The 17,463-nt window shown below is 41.0% G+C and overlaps 1 protein-coding gene across 13 annotated transcripts in view; it reads right to left on the bottom strand.

Moving 5' to 3' along the window:
- LOC143041147 (bromodomain adjacent to zinc finger domain protein 2B-like) overlaps positions 1-17,463 on the bottom strand; it is a 416,327-nt gene that overhangs the window by 221,850 nt on the left and 177,014 nt on the right. For all 13 annotated transcript variants that reach the window (XM_076212935.1, XM_076212934.1, XM_076212940.1 and 10 more), the window contains one exon: positions 10,323-10,377. The gene's annotated coding sequence lies outside the window, so the exon portion shown is untranslated. The remainder of the gene's footprint in view (positions 1-10,322; positions 10,378-17,463) is intronic.

Genomic DNA, 17,463 nt, shown 5'->3' with positions numbered 1-17,463 from the left:
CGAACACAGAACTATAAGAACAGAGGAGAGTGCAAGAGACCATAAGATCTACATTAGTTAGTTCCATGTCCCTTACCACGTGTCATCCCCATCCATAAGGTTACCTCATAAATACAGAACATAAGAATGGCAGAGACTGCAAGAGACCATAAGTCCTACACTAGGGAGTTCCATACCCTTACCACTTGTCATTCCTATCCACGAAGTTATTTCATCATATATATATACATTATATATATATATATATTATATATATATATATATATATATGTGTGTGTGTGTGTATAAGGCTCACTATATCATGGTTACTACTTCTATTCCAGTCTTATAACCCTATTAATAAACCTGTTTTTGCGTATTTCCTTTTGTTACAAGTTATGAATTCATTTGATCGCATTATGAATTAACGCTATCCAAGCATGAATTATCAGATTTTTTTTAATGGCGTGTGTGTGTGAGTGTGTGTGCATTTGCCTAATTGTAGTATGCAGGACAGGAGCGGTGTGTGTGTGTGTGTGATTCACCACCACCATGGTCTTGGATCACGTGTTGGACTCGTGAGAAAGAAAGTATGTCTTATTCAATGCCTTGTGTTCTTCTTATGTCACCCCATAGGGTATACGTCATTCCAACCAACCAACCCCCCCTTCCTTTCGTCTTTGCCAATTTGCGAGCATGAAAACCTTACCCCTGCCTATTTACGTTAACAAAAATCCTTTAGTTAGACAAATAATACGATCCGTAGGTTTGTAGGTTGGCAGGTAGGTAAATAAAATATTAATGAAATATGTAACTGCGTAGGTGGGCAGGTAGGTAGACAGATGAACAATCAGGCAGAAACGGCAATTAGACGGAGGCGAGATAAAACCGTCTACAATCGATCACTGGCCGAGCGGGTTAGAGCGTCGCTACGTGCGGCGGAAGTCGAGGTGACACCAGCGATTTGGATTAAGGGCATGGTTCGCTAAATCCCACGCTACTAAATCCTCTGTAGGAGGCACCGTTCCTCGCCTCTTGATAGAGTGGTTCGCGACGTACAACCGAGGGATGTTCGCAACGTTAACCGAGGGATGTATGTTCGCGACGTTAACGGATGGTTCGCGACGTACAACCGAGGAATGTTCGCGACGTTAAACCGAGGGATGTTCGCGACGTACAACCGAGGAATGTTCGCGACGTACAACCGAGGAATGTATGTTCGCGACGTACAACCAAGGGATGTTCGCGACGTACAACCGAGGAATGTTCGCGACGTACAACCAAGGAATGTTCGCGACGTTAAACCGAATCACAAACGGTCACCAGAACCAACGCCTTGCCAGGATACCGGGTCTGGTCTGGTCATAACAACGACCCTTGCAATTCCGGGGGGAATGTTCCCAATTCGATCTGGAAGGAGAGCCGTGGGCTGTCCCGGCCCCACGCACGGGCGGCTTAAGTGTTTTGTTGTGTACCTTCCTGCCACATACAGACTCCCCCACCCCAGCCTCCTTTAACCTCCCTCCCTCTCCTTCCCTTCGGTGAGAGGTTTTGGGAGAGTTAAAGATAGAGGAAGTGAGAAAGAGAAGAAGTGAAATGGAGAATGGGAGGGAGGGAGAGAGGAGAAAGAGAGAGAGGGGGGGGGGGTGAACGTGAGAGGGTGAGAGATAAAGAGGACTGGCGAAGAACCTCCTGCCCTGCCGCTCGACCGGTTTACAGATTACTTCATTCTTACCAATCTACTAAACTCACAAAGAACCTTAGTATCTCTTCCACTAAAACAGGATAAACAATGCCAGTCAACTTCGCTTAGATACAAATACAATGACAGCTAATCTGGCAACAATACTCACGTGGAATGGCGCCTTTCACTAACTGTATGTACTACGTGATCAGTATATCGTTGGGCCAAATTCGTAAAACAATGGTAGCTGTTGATAAGAATACAACACAAATGTGTTGTTCTCTTATACAATGACATCACTGAAGACTTGGGAAGAAGATGATAAGAAAGAAAAGACGATGAAGAAGAAACAGAAAAGGGAGAAGATGAAACAGATGAGGATGGAAAAGAAGACAAAGAAGGTGAAACAGAGGAAGAGGAGGAGGAGGAGGAGAGACGTAGAAGGAAGAGAATTAGAAATTGAAGCAGAAGTAGAAAAAATCCTGAACTTCCTCAATAGATTGGGAGCAAAAACTTCAACAACAGCAAACACTGGCAACTCCATAACCTAGTGGTAACTTTCTCCGTTTAAGTGCGGCAAGTCATTCACCCGTACCCTAATAAACCTGACATCGTATACAGAACGGTAATATATGAAGACTAATTCAATATACACCAGTACTGCAATGGATATCACCAAATGGTTCAAATTATAATGACTTTATTAAGCAGAAGCATTAGCATCACATGCAAATCAAAATGATACACACGCAGGAATGAAAATGTCGTTACTTTACTATCAACATATATTTAACTTCAGCTGTCAAGTAACCCCGAGCAACTTTCTGCGAACCACGGGTTGAGAGAGAAATAACTTATTAATCTTTATACCAAAAGGCTTCTTGACCTTTATAAGGGAAATATCTAACCAAGTCATACACCCATTCCATATCCATTTTTTTTTTATTATTATACCTTCGCTCTTTGTAGATGACAAGTCACCCCGTCTCCCGCCCACTACCCAGTTTAGAAGCAATGCAGCAAGACACAGTACATCCAGAGCAGGGCCCACGAAACTAACACTGCAATTTCCCACTTCCATCCAACATATATTTGTTGTCTCTTTCATCTTAGATTTGTGGATTAAAGTACATTCCTGTTCTCTACCCACTGACCGGGTCAGAAGCAATGCAGCAAGACACAGCACACAGCAGGGTTCGAGAAACCGACACTACAATCTCCCACAACCATTTGTTGTCCATATTACAGTGTCTTAGCTCCTTGCGGATTAAAGTCCATTCCTGTTCTCTACCCACTAACCGGGTCAGAAGCAGTGCAGCAAGACACAACACATTCACAGCAGGATTCGAGAAACCGACACTACAATCTTCCCAACCTGTTTCTCCTTTGCCAGACCCACACTTAGCCCGGATGGACCCCTCCCATTCTCCCTCGCCGATAAGCTAATGTTTTATTTTCCCCTGCAAGTAGCTTTCCTGCGGCGTGGGTTTTGCCACGTCCCAAGTACTCTATTACTGCACCTCTTAAACGATAAACTTACGTTTAGGAAGGAAATAGGCAAGAACTGGTTTACCAACAGAATGGAATAGACTTAGTAACCATGTAGTTAGCGCTGAAACTATTGGCTGTTTTAAGAGGCAAGATAACTACGGATGGAATGATAGGTGGTAATAGACAAAACTGCAAAGTATAAGCATTATGGTCTCTTGCAGTCTCCTCTACTGCTTATTTTAAATTAGTATGCTCAACTTGGCCACCTTATTACAAATGGTGTTACGTAATATTTAAATCAAAACTGTTGAAGGAGTCATGTTATTGGTTCCCAAGTGTAACGGTTTTCTCTTACAAGAAGTTAGAAATAAAAGTTATTTCTGATTAAATGCAAACAAATAAAAACATTAAATGAAAAATAAATGAATAAAATAGATATTAATAATACTAAATTATAATAATAACAATAATCATCATAACACACATTTATGTACCAACTTTATAACTGTACTAATCATCAAAGTATCTTCACTATATAATTAAAACCAAAATGCTCTCCAACCATTATAATAACATCGTGTAAGAATAATTTCATAAAACTGGTATAGATAAACATTCATTTGTATAGCAATGAACGTTTTAACCACGCTTCCTATTTAGGAACAATTTGATCTGACAAATATGAACTTTACTTGGCACACCACAAGCTGGCGTATTATGGTAATATTTCTACTTGATATGCGTCCAAAGGGGATGCATTTGCCCCGCCCCCTCCCCAGAAATCCAGGGTGTTCTTGAAACTTTGCCGGTCGTCACGTATAAGTTGGTTAAAATTCTAAGTTACAGTATATCTGTGTATGATTGATGAAAGTCAAATTGTATCTTACGTAGATAATGTAAACATCTATGCGGCCAATTTAAAGCGTTTATCTTGACATAATTATTAACCATATATGTATATCTATTTTTGACACACACAGACTCGACAGCGCAACGGCTACTAAATCGGTCCGAGTTCGAATCCCGCCCAGGGCTGAAATAAATTCAGTATCGCTGCACAGCGAGTCGTTACTCCAACTCTCGTGGGCGGGGAGTTGGGTATATGTGTGCATGTAAAGTCACAGCATTACCCATAGTTCGGTCATATATGAGCTCTCACTCGGAAGGGTAATATAACTGTCGATCACGAGTCCAACACGTGATCCAAGACCATGATGAATAACACATACACACAAACTCGAGTCCCTGTATACAGAACTTCGGAAACACAAAAATACCCTCAGCAATGGCCACCGATCGCGCCAATAAATCCCTTAATGAAGATATATTGTCCGCCCGCTGCACTTGGCCACTGAAAAAGAATTTCCGTCTCTCGTTGGGTGCCTCTTCCCACAAGGCCTGGGGTGGGCAACCTTTTTTCAGCGTGCCAACAGAGAAACATATATGATAGGCATACATATGAATAGGTCCCCAATCCGTTACCCAGTGCAGCATGCGGCTACCAATGGTCATATAATAGAAGCTGAAGAATTATAATATAAGTTCTGGGTTTCGAATGCACAAAAAAGTCATTAGTGTGCCAGGTTTGGCACGCGTGCCAAGGGTTGCCCATCCTTGCACTTAGCCGTCAAGTTCGAAGTTAAAAAACGATCTTGTTTACGGAACTCTTCATAAGAAAAGTTCGACAATATCATATTCAATATGTCTAATTTCTCTCAGTTTGTTATTTAGCATCTCAAAATAAGACGTAAAAGTTGCATTTGGGGAGTCAAAATACTAATGAATGAAGATTGTAACCGACGTCATTTCTATCCAGTGTGAAACGGCGATGGAGTTGACTTTACGTTCGATTTGTGGTTTCCTAACACTGTGGTCACCAAACTATGTCACAATGGGTCAAATAACCGAGAGAATAACGAGCGTAGGGTAGAGCATAGGCACTTTGTGTGGATGCACAAAAAAAATAAGGACAACATACGAGTACCTCAGTGGGAGAGTGATCCAAGCGACATGGGCCAGCAGAACCTGATTTCGTACACAACTAGCCGACCCTGGGTTTCCTGGGAGATGGATTCGTCTCTGAATTATCATGGTCGAGTGAGACGAATCCAACTCCTACCAGGCGGTGCGGTAAGCCCAGGTCGGCTGGTTGAGCACGAAATCAGGGTCTGGCGGCCAGTGGCGCTTGGATCATTCTCCCACAGATCTTCTCGTATTACTTTACCAATACACAAAAATGAATAAACAAATAAATAAAATAGAAACGACAATAATCTATTAATTTCAACATAGCAGTCGACCGCCCTACTGATAACGCAAACGAGGGTTCAAAAGAACACGTGATCTTTGACTAAGATGGAATCAAGGTAAACTTCTGACGTCATAAACCTTTTTACGGTGCTCCCGACACCGCTGTGACGAGTGATTTACTCCGTTATACATACACACACACACACACACACATATATATATATATATATATATATATATATATATATATATATATACAGTCTATCACATGCGGACCATAGTTTAGTGACCAATGTCCTAAATGTCGGCGTGCAGGTTGAACGAGGAGAGGAATGAAGGGGAGGGGGGGGGTGAGAAAACACAAGCGATAGGAACACATTGCAAGGGCGGCGAGAAAAAAAATATGGGACTGAATAAAGGTGACGCTACACTAGGCATTGCTCGCTAGCTTGCTACTTGCTTTTCCTACTCACTTTGATTTTTGGTATCCAAAGTACGTAGCATCCTGCCGACTCATACTGCTCATACTGCTGGGAAGGCCAACGGCAAATTATGCTACTCACTTGAATGCTCAAATAACCCGTCATTCCTTGGGTTTTTTAATGCAAATAGGATTCAATAAGCATATTATTGTTTATACTTGGTCTTCTTTATTACCTTTGCCACTACACACCTAACGCATTAAAACAATATGATTTTTTTTTACCGCAGTAATAGACTCCTTTGTAAACACAGCCACGTTGAAAGGGCTTTGCTATTATTTTCGCTAGCCGTAAAATCACCAGCAAAACATTACCTGTGACGGTTACGGGAGAGTCTGATAGCAAAGCAAAGTGCAAAAGTAAGGAGCAAAAGCTGGTAGCGAGAAAAGCCTAGTGCTACGCCAACTTAAGAAAAATATGGAGGCGGGAGGCGAGAAGACGTGGGAAAAGAAAACGGAGGATGCAAATAGCAAGCCAGCCACAGCATAACCGAGACGAGAGCCTAAAGGGGTTGGAGAGGGAAAATGGGAAGAAATGCGAGGAGAAACAAAGTAAAAAGAGAAATGTATAGGTCAGGAAATGAGATGAGAGGTGAAGAAAGAGAAAGAATATGGTAAGTAAACAGAGAAAAGGAAATGCGATGAAAGCGGAAGAGATGCATAGAGAACCGAGGTGAGGAGTATAATGTAGACGAATAGTGTGTCAGGAAGAGTATCTCCTTATATCTATGATAATGAATGTTGTCTTGAGAATATGCATGCGTGAATGCGTGCGCTAATCCATTAAACACGACCTGGAGAGCTGGAACATCGACATCACTGAGCTATCGACCTGGTCTCGCCCGGGTTCTTGTAGGATCGAGTTAGCTGATCTTGGCAGCACTGTGCTCTGAAAACCCATCGGGAGGCGACGACGCACAAGATGAAAAGTTGAAAGGAGATACTGCCTGATGAAATAACGGCAGGAATTTTCTTGTTCGAGAAAGTAATTATAGATATTAAAAATGAGGCCTTTTACAAACTGTGGAAAACAATGTGAAAAGAAAATGAAGGGAGCGGGAATAGAGACGATATAAATAAAGGGAACAAAACAAAAACGAAGCGCGTGAGAAAGATAGAGTAGTAAATAGGTCTACATAGACATGTACAGTTACAATGGCAACACCTTGAACCTGAAAATGGGCGAAGTCGCCATAGTTCTCCCGTTTCGAAGATACCGAGATATTACCCGGTTGTAACGAAAGAATTCCAAGTAATTCTTCCTTACAATAGACTAAATAGCGAGTGTTGTGTTCCGTATTTCTTTTCCCCTGTATTTCCTTTTAGGGTCTTTTCGAATCCCTTAACACGTATACCTTTTACTTCAAACCTTCAGTAAATACACACACACACACACACACACACACATTATATATATATATATATATATATATATATATATATATATATAATGTTCATATATATACATACACAGACCTATGCATTAAACCATAAAAACAATATAAATAAAAATAATTAATAAAAATAAAATAAAACCTGTCAAGCAAGGTTAGATTAATTCACGATATTGAGAAACTAAGTCTCTTCAAGCAACAGAAATAAATAACATTTCCCCTCTACTGCCTCTGGTCAATCACATGAAGATTCATCCCAAGAACATTAGCAGGAAACCCATAAAAGAAAACCGAGGAGGAGGAGATGAAAACTACACAACAACCATATGTACACTTTTCTACCTCCAGAAGAAAAAATCCTATAAACAGCAGTATGTACTTATGAACATTTGTTTGAAGAGGCTGGACGACCGTATCGCAGATAACTCCAGGATGCAACACTTTACCCCAGCACATTATGGAAGGCACTGTACAAAATCATGCACGCCAAGAACACAATACATTTTCTATAAGGTATTTGTGGGCGTTGCAACAACTTTCTTCTACCTCCATAAAACTACTTTTATATTATACAAAGGATCTGTCGTACTTCTTTGTCCACTACTGACCACGAACTGGTCCGAACTGACCAATCTGGTCCACTTCTTCAATATAACAAAAACTGATGTACTTTTTTGGACACCCAACTTTCCCAGTTATATTCTAAAAGAGAAATTCGCCTTGATGGACAGTCAACTACACAAATGAGAGATATATGAGTTACAGATTGTAGTTTACCAGTGTTTCTATAATTGTGGGCAAGTACACACACACACAGATAGAGAGAGAGAGAGAGAGAGAGAGAGGGGGGGGGGAAATCACCATGACTATATGATATTGACTGCTTAGAAAATGCGATTATGTGGCTAGGATAGGAACTGTTTTATCAAGTAAATGCGATTAAAAGACTAATGGTAACTCAAGGGACCTGAGCAACACAGGTTGTAAGATTAGTGTCTAATCTCTCCAAGAAGAATGTCGATCCCTTTTTAAACTCTACTTTCCCTGCCTGCTACCCTCCTTGACCACCTCCCAACTCCACCAGCACGCGATATCCTTAAACACATGGAAGCACATGGGAAAATGGAAGCACATGAAAGCACTTCCTCACCTACAGTCTCTTCAAAATCCCCGAAATGCATCCTTTCTCCAAGAAGTGGTGCCCTGGGAACAGATACTAGTCTCGAAATCCGCATCCCAGTTCGATCACATTTTGTTTCATTTCCTCAAGGTCTTCACAAAAGGTGGAGTGGATACTACAGAAGGAGGGCTCGCAACCCCTGACAGCTCTCCTCGTTTCCTCTCATCCAGAATGTTGGAGTAGGGTTTAGTTACCTCCAGACCCTCTATTCGTCAGGTATGGGAGGTATGGGTCAATGGTTCTCTCCTGGGGGGAAGGGGGGGGGGCAATGGCCTCCAAGGGAGCCATGTCAAGAACCGAGGGTGGCCATGGCATGGTGTTACGAACCATAACTTTCCATTGTGAGGAACCTTAAAAAAAGGTCTTGGCAGAATAAATATGAGATAAATATGCTTGTCAACTTTCTAATAAAGCCAAGTTTTTCTCTTCATCAACATATTACTATTTTTCCTCTGGTGGGGTGAGTTTTAAGAGAAAAATGAAGGGGAGCACCCTACGAATGTTGAGATATCATGAATGGATTGAAAACGGTTGAGATGCAGTGGCACGGGCGATCAATCAACACACACGTCAATCCTTCCACTCCCCACCCCACCACCAACATTACAAAGATCCTATAATTTCCCCCAGTGATCTTGCTACTTCATTCCCAGTATGCCTCTCTCAATGGTGAATACACTACCTTGGTCTTTACATTCTTCAACCCTCAAAGAGCACGTTTTCACTTGAATCCTGACCTCGGCTTCTAGACACCTCACACACATATATACGTGCGCGCGATTCGCTTTTCGTTCTACTTTACACCACGGCACTCATGAGCCCTGTAAACTATATTGATGTGTGATACAATATATAAACGACCCGTAACACGTATGTGTAGACTGAACACAAACACACACGAACACATTAACTTCCCATTTGGGAGAGAATGAGGTGATCCGAGAGTGTGAGAGAGAGAGAGAGAGAGAGAGAGAGAGAGAGAGAGAGAGAGAGAGAGAGAGAGAGAGAGAGAGAGAGAGAGGGGGGGGTTACATTCCCACGAAATCGGAACGAAAAATACCGTGAATTAATTCTGCTTCCCAGATTATCGACTCATTATTCCATAATCATAATGAAGGTCTCTGCATGGGGTACCTGCTGAGTCCCCTCTCACTTCTAGTAACTGGGATCTCGCTCAATGACCATGTTAATTCATTCCACCTCAACAACCACCAGTTAATGCAATGCATAAGCGATTGGGAAAAAGATTAAAGACCCTCTTGGGTAGTATTTGATCGACTACGGCAGAGGTGGGCAACCTTTCAAAGTGTATTTGCAGTTTAATGTACATCAAAAAACATACTGACAGTATTCTATATAATTCCACCATCTACATCTTATCAAATTTGGCAAAAAACAGTTTTGTCTTCATTTCGTTGCGTCGTCTGCTATTCGAAACATTCCGCCCGTGCGCTTCGGGAAAGGTTCGGGGAATTCCGCGTTCGTGACGTCACAGTTGCCAAACAAACAATATTGTTATTCTGAATATCTAGACTTCGGAAAAGTGGTATGCGAGGCGCAATTAAAAGTGAATTTTCTGAATAAATTCTTCTGTAATAGGTAAAAACTTTATTTGTATGCTTTTAAAAAGTACTTTTTCGATGATTTTTAGTGAATGGTATATCTGTTGATATCTGACCTTTAAGTAAGCTGAAGTAGCATCTGTGTTTCTAGCACAATAATAATAATAATAATAATAATAATAATAATACAATAATATAAATGACAACAACAACAATAAAAAAAAATACATCGGGTTGATCGTCACAAGCCGGCTAGCGTCCATTAGTCCGAAAACGTAAACATAGAAGCGAGACCACTTACTGCGCATGCTCGACAGGGGTGTTGATGGTTCCTGACATGGGTGAAGTACAACATCCTGGAAGAAAAAGAAAAGGAGTCAATAACACAAACAATATGCACCAATTCAGATTAATAGCAACAGTAATAAAAACAATTTATCAATGACTACCAAGAGGTTTCCACCCCACCCCCCCTCTGCGTTTGGATAGTTGGGCCAGGAAATTGTCACTGCTGGGAATGGGATAAGTGCGGGATCTGTATCGCCATTAATCGAATGCGAAACCAGCAGAGTTTTGATTACGTCACAGTGCACCTTGTACGGGAAGCAACAACAATATTATTATTATTAAAACTAGTTACGTTTTCCATAACCTGGCGGGTGTCAAATAAAAACTTTTCACTTTAATAAACACAACAGATTACACGAGTCCACTAACTGGCCGTTCACAAACTCATATTGGGTCAATTGTTCAATATCCCCCCCAATGATCAACTGTAGACTCCCCACCATAACATAGGCTAGGATATATTAGGTTAGGTTATGTATCAAGCCATAAACAATGGTAGAAATGTTTGGTTAAGTTAGCTTAGCTTAGGTAATATATCACGAACCATAATCAACTGTAGAATGCCCACCACAACATCACATTTGTACAATCTTCACTCCAAGCGCAAGCGTGTGTGTGTGGGGGGGGTCCTAAAATTGCCCTTTGGTATTTATAGAATACTATGCTCTGGAACTACACAGGCACTATCCTAACATAACTGGGGAGGAGGATCTATGGATATACCAAGAGGATCCGTTTTCTTCCTCCGTAGCTTCAGCGTCATTATCCACTGACGACGTGGGACAAATAACAACGACGATGACGACAGAGACAAACCGGCGTATTCATCATGACCTCGAAATTAATAGGTACAAGAAGAAAGAAGGATATTACAACGCCGAGTCAAACATCAGAGAGAATAACGAAGAACAACAACAACAACAACGACGAAGACGACAACCGACGATCTCTTCTCGACTTACCTCGAGAAATTGCAAGGAATGATTAATTACAGAAAGAAACGAGACTGCTATAATAGGGGGCAGGGCAGCCTATAGAATAATTTGTAAATTCAACGGCTATGTGACTAAGAATCATTTACGATATTATAGTTTGAGAATTGGAGAGCAAACATTTTTCACCAGTTTATTGGCAAAACCTGATGAAGATTGCAATCACTAACAAGGTAGCTTATCCACAAAGTTCGATGGAAATGCCATTTTCAAGTATCCTCAACACAACCAAAGGTTTTCAGACTTCAGTGCTACTCCAAATAAAGGCAAATCCATTCAGCAAAAACAAACATTTAAGCACGTTCCTAAATAAGCCTACTCATACACTATTTTCCATTCGTAATGCGTAACTTATAATTATCATAAAAGAATATAAGATATACATTAAATAGTAATATGAACTACACCACTTTGGCGACAGAAGAAAGACGACTATTACCCGCTACACACTAAGCCTATTCCCGGCGAATATTGCGATTTTAAATAACTAGACATCCCCAACAACTTTTCAACAATATTATCCGTATATGTTTAACTTATCCCAATTCGTCATTCAGTTTCTCAATATGCGATACAAAAGTGAGTTGACACTTGAAGATTAGGAAAACAAAAGATTCACCGAAGTCGTTTCTACTCAAACGAACACTTAACGATCATCGGCAGTTGCACACGAATATATTTATTCTTCGATACCAAAAAAAAATTACGTTTGGATACCGGCCTAGAGTCAATATAGTTCTACGATTACCAGGGCAAGTATACGAATGTATGCAAATATAAACAGCAAATATATCGACATTAGCGACCATTTCAAATACTTCTTCACTGCACATAGTATTTGCAATGTTTCCCCGTCCGAATGGCAACACAAACGCTGGTCACTGACGGTGTATATATATATATATATATATATATATATATATATATATATATATATATATATATATATATATATATATATATATATATATATATATATATATATACTGTATATATAAAAGGAAGCCGTTACAGCCCACGCTTGGAACAAGTCCAAAGGCACCTGGGATTGGCTTGAAAGAGTCCCAGGTCAATTCCAGGGATTCGAACAAAACCAGTCACCAGTCGCAGGTTCTGTCGGAAATACAGCATACTAGACCACCCGTGACCCGTTGGGTCAAATAAAAATCTAAATACGTTGTTAATAAAATTGTCAATAAAATGTTTATTAAGACAATGCAGAAGATTTTGACGTCATGTCGTCGTTGCTTGGAACACTTCGCATCATATGATTTATACGGTTCGTAATATTCCAATCAACTCATTATGCCTCATGGATGCTAATTCAGGAGTTGGCTATACTTTTAAATACTGAATATGAAAATATATATATATATGGTCAGAAAATATGTAATCGGAAAATTGGAAATAAAAAATTGGCAAATTGGAATATTAGCAGTTGTGACGTCACGCGCTCAGCGCTGGGGTTCTTTGGGACCCACAGAGCGGATGTCGTGACGTCATGTCTCTTCTTCTGATTGGCTGGTCCTCAGTTGTGACGTCATATCTTCTGATCTCTTCTTCAGATTGGCTGGTCCTCAGTCGTGGCGGCATATTACTTCTTCAGTAGACGGTTTCAAGCAAGATAACGAACAAGATGATCAGAATTTTATAAGTATATTGATAACGGAGAACATTCAAATCAAACTCAATTATTAGTTACTGATGCCCAAAAAATTGAAAATGTGAAAATATGATTGGGAAAAAATAAATAATAACAGTAAAGAAAAATATGGATGCATTAGATGATGACACTAATTATAATACAGTAAAAAGCTGGTCGTCACTCAATGCATAATTTTGACAAAGTGCAGCACAGCCTCAATTTTTATTTTGTCCAATCTACGTATACTCTGGGCGTATGGACTTTTTATTTTCACTTGAACACCCCACACACACATACCACCACCATCCTCACGAGATGCAAGCATATCTTCCCCTTTAATGCAAAATCGGGTTCACAAACACGAAGTTAATGAACACGCTAACATCAATTAAGACCTACTAGCATCAAAGGCCGCATACATAACCCAGTGTAGACTACAAATTGTTGTACAAAAGGTAAGCAAGCGTGCACACATTACGGGCACTGACCAAGAATATCAAATGAATAAACTAAACAATACTCCTCCATTCAATAAGTAACGAGATGTCAGGAGAGACACTATTTATTTTCATAAGCTTAAAAAACTTTGTCTCCTTAAAAAATAATTGCCTCTCGCATCTACACACTTCTGCGTGCGTCTCTCCCAATCTTGGAAGACCTTCTCAAAGCCCTTTTTCATTAGTCCCCTCAGGTAACTTTCCGATGTCTCTTTCAACTCAGTTGACTGAAATCTGGTTCCCCTGAGACTGTCTTTCATGCGTGGGAACAGGAAGAAGTTGCAAGGGGCTAGGTCAGGGCTGTAGGGTGGGCGTTGTACCACTTTCTTCCCCTGTCACCAGCGCTGACTTGTGGCATAGGGCATTGTCCTTGTGGAACCACCACTGACCACTCCTCCACTGCTGGGGCCTCTTCTTCCTCATCTTTTCCCTGAATCTTTTCATAACAGTAGGGTAATATTCCTTATTGACGGTTTGACCCTGAGGAATCCCATTCAACGTGAATGGCCCCTGGGAGTCAAAGAAAGGAATGAACATGGCCTTCTCTTGCGACCTGTTCATATTTGCCTTTTTGGGTCTGGGGGAGGTCACGTGCTTCCACTCAGCACTGTGACGTTTGCTCTCAGGGTCGTAGGTGAACAACCGACTTTCGTCGCAAGCCACTACCTTTTTCAGGAAACCTGAATCAGCCTTTATCATTTCGAGAATGTCAGTGCAACATTCCACACAAAACTGCCTCTGGTCGTCGGAGAGGATCTTTGGCACGAATTTGGCACAGACTTTGTGGAGCTTCAGATCTTCTGTCAGAACTGTCTCTACTGTGCCAATACTAATACCAACAGCTTCAGATATCCTCACAGATATTCGACGGTCTTGCATCACTAACCTTTGCACTTCCTCAATGTTTTCCTCCTTGCGTGCACTTTTCGGTGCTCCAGATCTGGGTTCATCCTCAACCTGTTCATTCCCTTCAGAAAATCTGTTAAACCACCGATAGAAACTTGCTTGGCTCATCTGTTCATCCCCATAGGCCTCCTTTAACATTCCATAAGCTTCTTGTTTGGTTTTCTTAAGTTTAACACAAAATTTGATGGCGTAACGTTACTCCATGTTTTCCTGCATCTTGACAAGTGTTCACAGATCGGCAAACCGTATCAAACTGGTTTACCACATTCACCGATGCACTCAGACCTACAAATATAGAGAGTTGCCAGTTAGTCATTTTACAGAATATGTGTACTTCACCATGAAATATTTTGATCAAATCATATTTAATGTCTCTCCTAACATTTTCTCATTACTTACTGAATGGAGGAGTATAATCCATAGACATGTGAATGCAAACACGAAACACTATTAACCATAATTACAAAAATTACTCGGATGTCCAAACGCGTGTATAAGGAAATAGCGAGCACTAAAAGAATTGGTTGTTTTAAGATATTATAAATTTATAGATACGAACAAAGGTGGTGAGAGATTGGAACTGCCTAGTCTAGGCCTTATGGTCTCTTACTGTCTCCTCAATTCTTAGGTTAAGTTGAGGTTCAATGTTTCCTGTTACTTTCGACCCAAGCCGGACAACAACGTAATGGGATTTCCCGTCAGCTTTTGGCGCGGTCATACCAACCCCATCTACTGATAGATAGTTGCAAGGTGTACCGTCACAACATAATTCGCTGGCCCTAAGGCTCGTTTTAAAATACCGACATTTTGCCGTGCGCCGTCCACGACAGGACGTCGAGCTCTCAAATTGTCATGGGTGTTTAATTATGGACGCTTTCAGACGTCACGAACACGTATGAAAGCGTTCATAAATACCCATGATGTGACAGCACGACGTCGTGTCGTGGACGACGCACGGCGAAATGTCGGTACTTGCGAAACGAGTCTTTAGGGTATCCGGAAGAGGGGGGGGGGCACAAATTTTCAAATTCTTGGAATAATCATCTTTCTACAAAATACAACCTATCGTATTTCACCATTTACATAATCTTCTTATGTCAGATATTTCACCTTTCTAGTAAGACACAGTAGCAACTGGGGGGGGGGGGCTCAAGCCCGGCACAGCAAGATTATCTGAAAACCATTAATGCAAGTCTTAACTTTATATAAATTTACACACACACACCTTACTTTATATATATATATATGTATATATATATATATATATATATATATATATATATATATATGTATAAACAAGTTTGACTGTATGAGACTTCTACTGCATCGGAAATTCCTGTGAAGGGAAGACGCATCATCAACTACATCTGATACGACGACGCTAAAATGCAGCTTATACCCTCCGATTCTCGTAACTGTGACTGTTCAAAATACTTCGGCTACAATATTTTGTTTTTCGAGCATCCGGAAATAAAATCACCTTTGCGTTATATATTCATAATCTCTGTGAAGATCAAGTAGAAGATGAACTTATACGAATATTAGATACATTGTTAAAATATTCTTGGGAAAGTCTAAAATTAAGCGAAGTCGTCTGCTAGCTATTCAAATTCACATTTGACAAGAGGCGGCCCAGCGTGAAGCGAGTGTAAGAACGTTGAATGGATCTCGAGTCGACGTCGTCGTCGACGACGACCAAGTGCATTGTTCCATGACGTAACAAGGGCCCAAAAATACCAAACCTTCACGAAGCCGGCAAAACGCACTGAACGCGCCACCACTTTGCCTACCTACAAGCTCAAACGCTTAGCATTAATGACACTATTCCTGATGCAACGGTGCTCCAAGAATCTGTACATGTACAAGTACTCTTTATTAAGCCTCTTGAATTCACCCCACCACCACCACCGTCCATGCTACAGTTCGAGGCCTCTGCACGCCGAACAGGCTCGACAATGCTCACCGCACCAAGGCACAGACACCTGCCTCGGTCTGCATACACAATGTCGACATCGGCGCTGAGTTGATTGCTACCCGCTTGTGTCCCCTGCACTTACATTTCCTGCATGCCTCAGCCCTGGGACACCACCACATGCTCCAGTTGCAATACTGATGCCACATACACAGAATACTACCTATCACCTATACCTAATAATCTGCACCAATGACCCCAGTCACCTCTTGAGCGTTTTGACCCCAATAACCACAATCATGTTGTCATAAACGATTATATATTTTTTCTTCTCAGAGTTTGTGTGCCTTAAACCCAATATGGTGTCGAGGTATAATTTAGAACAAGTGACCTCGTATCCACCACATACCGATGTTTATGCAAGAAAAATATTATTATTATATTTTGGTACCGCCAAGTCTGCACTCCTGGTTTCACTAAATTCTAATCTATTCCTTTTCGTAATCGCCCTCCCACACCTAGGACCGATAAAATGTACTTCTGTTCCTGTCCCAAACAAGTTGAAAAACATCTATTGGCCATTTGCTTTCCGTTCTACGTACGTTACTGTGTATCTGGGTTAATCGAAGTACTGATCTTCCATTGTTTGGCTTGACGGTCTTATCTCAATTCATCTGGCAACGTGTTTTCTAGTTCCTCCGGTTGTGTCTGGTTTGCCAGCAGCGGGGCACACCTGAAGTCCCGGCACACTAAACCAGCATGCTACTTGCTTCTGCTACTTCGTTATAGTAAAAACTATTTTAGTTATATATTCTAGACTTCCGTGAACACATCTTAACAATGTATCTAACGATAATATAGGTTACCTTGGTTCGTTCAGCTTCCCACTATATGACGCATAATTTGACATTTGGAAAGCTAAAAAACAAAAGATCGTAACCAAAGTAGTTTCTACTCAAACAGCAAGAGCAAGTAACTTGGTAGCGAGATATGCCTAGTACGGCGCCACCTATAACCCAGTGAAACGACAGTCATTTTTTCCTTCTCCTATAGCAAAATCAAGAATATTATCATATTCGACAACAGATACTCAGAGAATCCTGACCGATACTTAGGCCCTGCTGGCCACAGTTGGCAGCAAT

This window comes from Oratosquilla oratoria, chromosome 30, assembly GCF_046742065.1.
Source record: "Oratosquilla oratoria isolate Oo_2021 chromosome 30, ASM4674206v1, whole genome shotgun sequence".
In the NCBI taxonomy this organism is placed as follows: Eukaryota; Metazoa; Arthropoda; class Malacostraca; order Stomatopoda; family Squillidae; genus Oratosquilla; species Oratosquilla oratoria.
Note: the sequence above shows the minus strand (reverse complement) of the source record. Positions and strands in the feature narration are given on the sequence as shown.